The sequence below is a fragment of the Ranitomeya imitator genome, chromosome 8 (assembly GCF_032444005.1).
Source record: "Ranitomeya imitator isolate aRanImi1 chromosome 8, aRanImi1.pri, whole genome shotgun sequence".
Lineage (NCBI taxonomy): Eukaryota > Metazoa > Chordata > Amphibia > Anura > Dendrobatidae > Ranitomeya > Ranitomeya imitator.
In genome coordinates this window covers 119,997,373-120,003,086 of record NC_091289.1, presented here as the reverse complement: position 1 = coordinate 120,003,086, position 5,714 = coordinate 119,997,373, and positions in this window count along the sequence as shown.

The following is a 5,714-nucleotide window of genomic DNA, read 5'->3' as shown; positions in this document are numbered from 1 at the left end:
CTTCATATGGGTAAGGGTGTATGGTCATTGTTGTTTTTAATTGATTTTATATTTTGTGTTGTTTGGTGTTTGTGCTAATAAAAATTATATATATTTTCTCATAAAATGTAGCAGGTGTGCACATATTTATGCATGGGCTTTTTTCTTCTTTTGGTTAGGTTCTTTATCCAAGATCCGCACAATCTTGCGTTGAAATCTCTTGTCAATTTTTCTTTTCCGTCCACATCTAGGGAGGTTAGCCACAGTGCCATGGGCTTTACACTTCTTGATGACACTGCGCACGGTAGACACAGGAACATTCAGGTCTTTGGAGATGGACTTGTAGCCTTGAGATTGCTCATGCTTCCTCACAATTTGGTTTCTCAAGCCTTTGACAGTTCTTTGGTCTTCTTTCTTTTCTCCATGCTCAATGTGGTACACACAAGGATATAGGACAGAGGTTGAGTCAACATTAATCCATGTCAACTGGCTGCAAGTGTGATTTAGTTATTGTCAACACCTGTTAGGTGCCACAGGTAAGTTACAGGTGCTGTTAATTACACAAATTAGAGAAGCATCACATGATTTTTCAAAGGGTGCCAATACCTTTGTCCACCCCCTTTTTTATGTTTGGTGTGGAATTATATCCAATTTGGCTTTAGGACAATTCTTTTTGTGTTTTTTTCATTTAAGACAAATTAAATGAAGATAATAATACCAAATAATTTGTGCTTGCAATCATTTTCAGGAAGAAACTGAGTATTATCTGACAGAATTGCAGGGGTGTCAATACTTTTGGCCATGACTGTACATTGTGCTCAGTGCTGACAGTGCTGTTACTGAACTGAATGAACTCTGATTAGTGAAGCAGGACTCGGCGTACTGCTGTGGTGCTCTCTAATCAAAGGAGCCCTTCTATCTATGGGGGGAGGCTGGGAGATGTACAATAAAATAAAAAGTAAAAAAACCTTCGTCCTCGGTGCCGCTTCCTGCAACTTGCCGCCCTAAGCACCATACCTCCAGTAGCCAGTGGCAAATATGGCCCTTAATGTAGCATAGTAATGAACCATCAGTAGCATATATTCATTATCTATACCTGTTGTGAGTTCTGTTTTTGGGCTCCCTCTGGTGGTTACTGATGGTACTGGGTGACTTGTCTTTCCTGGGTCTCTGGGTTCCACCTGTTCCATCAGGATATGGGAGTTTCCTATTTAACCTGGCTTTGCTGGCATTTCCTCGCCGGTTATCAATGTATCCAGTGTGTCTTGTTACCTCTGCTCCCTGCTCCTAGAACCTTCTGGTCAAGCTAAGTTTGGATTTTCCTGTTTTGGTGTTTTGCTTTATTTGGTTTTTAGTCCAGCCTGCAGATATGTGATTCTTGCTGCTGGTTGCTCTAGTGGGCTGAAATTGCTCCTCATGTACCATGAGTTGGCACATGAGTTCAAGTAATTTCAGGATGGTTTTTTGAAGGGTTTTTCGCTGACCGCGCAGTTCACTTTTGTATCCTCTGCTATCTAGCTTTAGCGGGCCTCATTTTGCTGAAACTGTTTTCATACTGCGTATGTGCTTTCCTCTCATTTCACCGTCATTATATGTGGGGGGCTGCTATTTCTGTGGGGGATTTCTCTGGAGGCAAGAGAGGTCTGTGTTTCTTCTAATAGGGGAAGTTAGATCTTCGGCTGGAGCGAGACGTCTAGGATCATCGTAGGCACGTTCCCCGGCTACTTTTATTTGTGTGTCAGGTTCAGGGTTGCGGTCAGCTCAGGTTCCATCGCCCTAGAGCTTGTTTGTATCTGTGCTTGTCCTTTAGTGATCCCCTGCCATTGGGATCATGACATATACCTATTTGCACATGCTAGAAGAGGAGCTTTTTTTTAACCCCTTAACCCCCGGGCCATTGTCGTTTTTTTTGCGTATTCATTTTTTGCTCCCCTTCTTCCCAGAGCCATAACATTTTTATTTTTCTATCAAAATGCCCATGTGATGGCATGTTTTTTGTGAGACAAGTTGCAATTTTGAAATTACAAAAAAAGTGCAATTCCATACTTGTTTTTTTTTTATTTATCATGTTCACTAAATGCTAAAACTGATCTGCCATTATGATTCTCCAGGTCATTATGAGTTCATAGACATCAAACATGTCTAGGTTATTTTTTATTTAAGTGGTGAAAAAAAAAATCCAAACTTTGATAAAAAAAGATCCAAACTTTGATTTAAAAAAATGGCGCCACTTTCCAAGACCTGTAGCATCTCCATTTTTCATGATTTGGGGCTGGGTGAGGGCTTTTTTTTTGCATGCATGCTGACATTTTTTTATTGATGACATTTTGGTGTATATACAATCTTTTGATTGCCCATTATTGCATTTTATTGCAATGTGGCCGCGACCAAAAACCCGCAATTCTGGCATTTTGAATTTTTTTTCTCATTACACCGTTTACTGATTGGGTTAATTCTTTTTTTATATTGACAGATCGGGCGATTCTGAACGCGACGATCCCAAATATGTGTTTGATTTTTGTAAAATTGTTTTATTTTGAATGGGGCAAAAGGTTATTGGTCCCTATACTGACCTTTAGTGGTTCTTTGCATGGCCATTTTGTGGCTTTTTAATTGTTTTTAAATATACATGTTGTCTTGTTTTGTGTTTTTCATTAATAAATGTATTCATTGTATTTTTGTGTGTATCAAATGTGGGTGATCTTAACTATTATATACATACTGTTGTTTTTTTTCATAGCAATCTGGCTATGACAACCACAGAGGTCTATCGGTGACCCGCGATCATGTGACGGAGTCAACGATGGGCAGAATTTCCAAATGAAATGCCACTGTCAGAGATTGACAGCGGCATTTAATGGGCTAACAGCCGCAGGTGGATCGCGATTCCACCCGTGGCTGTTAGAGGCACATGTCAGCTGTTCAAAACAGCTTACATGTGTCGGGAAAGATGTGGGCTCAGTGCCGGAGCCCACATCAAAGGGAGGGATTCCAACGTGGGTCTAGTATTACGTCCAACGTTGGAAAGGTTAAGAATGAAAATTTTGTCTACATATTATGTTGATTTAAATGAAAATGAAAAGTGTAAAATAAGGTCATAATTGAGTTTTGTACAAAATTTCAGAAATACATCACTTGAATATCCTATATAAAAATGTATCTTTCTTTTTACTTTTGATGAATTAGCCTAAAGGTGTTGAAAAACCATCTTATTCACCCATACTTTGATTTGTAGTTCATTCACTGCAATGATCAATGTTGTGTAAGTAGAAACTGAAAGACTCTATAAAACATTACGAGGCTTACATGACTGTAACATGTTCTATCCTGTCTGTCCAGAACCACAACACAAAGCAATGCACTAAAAGTAACTATCAGTGCGTGATAGCCCCAGGACTGACCAAAAATGGGGAGTATTTACAGAGACCAAGGGATGGCAAATCATTTGACTTTTCTTAAAGGGAATCTGTCAGTAGGATCAACTTCTAAGCCATCTATATGGATGCAGTTCAGAGAAAGCTGAATAAAATGATACCTTGATATCTGAAATCCTATGTCTTATTCCACAGGAATACAAATTGTTTTTAATATGTAAATCAGCTGTTAAGATCTATGGGCTTGCCATAGATCTCCCTGAGCAGGGGCTGGTTGGCAAATTTTGGCCTGGGGTGTGAGCAGACAGCAGTGGTCCACGAGCAGCAGCCCATCCTTATTGTGTCTACAGTATGAAATTCACCATTGAGGGGGCTACATATGTAGAAGTAGTGAAACCTACTTCACAGATATGGTATCAAAACCAAGCTTAGGGTAACATCTTTTTCAGGTGGATTCTACTTGAAAAAGAACTGCAAAAATGTCACAAAAAATGAACATAATGCACAAAATGTATAAACAACATTGCTGTGCACATGTTCAGTGTTTTGTTACCTCTTTTAACGGCTTCAAGGTTTGGAAATTGTGAATAGGTTAAAAGAAGTGGCATGCTCATTCTTTGCAAAAGTCTCTCTCCACTATTGTGTAAATTGAAGAGAAAAGACACTGGCGGCAGGGCCACCACGGAAAACTACGGCTAAGCCGTAGCCGTAGGCCTTTCATTTTGTGAAAGGCCAGAGCCCCCGCAGTTGCATGGTTTCCTATGGGGTGGACTCCGGGAAAATGGCTGCCGGGGGCGGCGGATGAGCAGATGGAGATCTCGACACCAAGATCTCGGGAGATGAGATTTCAGCTCTGAGATCTCATCTCCCGATATCTTGGTGCCGAGATCTCCATCTGCGCATGTGCCACTCCCGGCAGCCATTAGCTGGGGCTGCAAGGTAGCTCACTGGTTAGCACTGCAGCCTTGCAGCGCTGGGTTCCTGGGTTCAAGTTCCACCAAGGACAATATCTGCAAGGATTTTGTATGTTCTTCCCGTGCACTTGTTTTCTCCGGGTACTCCGGTTTCCTCCTACATTCCTAAGATAGGGAATTTAGATTGTGAGCCCCATTGGGGACAGTGCCACTAAAGTTTGTAAAGAACTGTGGAATTAATATAATAATTATATAAATTAATAAATAAATAAATTGCGGGGGTTCTGGCCTCTCACAAAATGTCTGCAGAGCCCCCGTATCACCAAACACCCGAAGCGGCGCGCAGCACCAAACACCCGCAGCACCGAACACCCCCTCATCCAAGCCTGCGGCCTGTAGCAACACTCCAGCAGCAATCCTGGAACCCCGCTTAACCGCAAACAACAACCCCCGGTCGGGCCCCTCCCCCTCAACTTCTAACCTGACTGCAGGGAGAAAGAGAGAGAGGGGATGGAGGGGGGGTTGGGAGAGATGCCCTGGGACTACAGAGGATGCACAGCGTTATTCACTGCTGTACACCCTCTGGGCACTTCATAAAGGGGCTGCAGATGCAGGAGGCCCCCTTTGTGAGTGGGGGCCCCAGGCATCTGACTGGTCTGCCTACCCCAAATGCCAGCCCTGCCTGTACCTGGTCCTGCATAGCCGCCAACGTCCTGGCAGAATCCCGGAACTCAGGGACCTCTTGTGCCTAGAAACTTTTTGTCACAGTTGGACCCAGGTTTTCCATATGTCAATCTGGATATGGCGTTGTCGTGAGTATTCTCAACTCCCCTCTTGTAGGTGATCTTATATCAAAACTTCACCATCCGAGCCACCCAACGCTGCTCCAGGGCCCCGAGTCTCACCCACTCTAATGCCAGCAGCTCCAGTTTAAACAAACTATAGTTGTCTGGGTTCCGTTCGGAGTCATGTAAGGATTTGCTCGCGTAGGCGATCACCCGCTCTTTACTGTTTTGGATCTCAGACAACACAGCTACGAGTCCATGCAGGCTTTCATCAGTGTGGAGAATAAACGGCTGGGAGAAGCCTGCATAGGCTAACACCGGAGCTTCAGTCAAAGCCACCTTCAGAGCTCAAAACACTTTCTCCTGCCGTTCTCTCCACTGGACAGTCTTGTTCTTTTCACCTCACGACACCCCTGTCAGTAGCTCTAGCAGCGGATTCACAATGCGGGTAAAGTTCTTCACGAATCGCCAATAATACCCGGGGAGCCCCAGAAATGCCCATACATCTTTCAAGGTCTTTGGAATGGGCTAATCTTGTACTGCGGCAACTTTCTCAAAGGACGGTCTCACCCCGTCTGCAGAGACAACGTCCCAAGTACTCAATCTGGGTGCAGAATAAATGACATTTCTGAGGCTTTACTTTCAAATTATGTCTCTGAAGA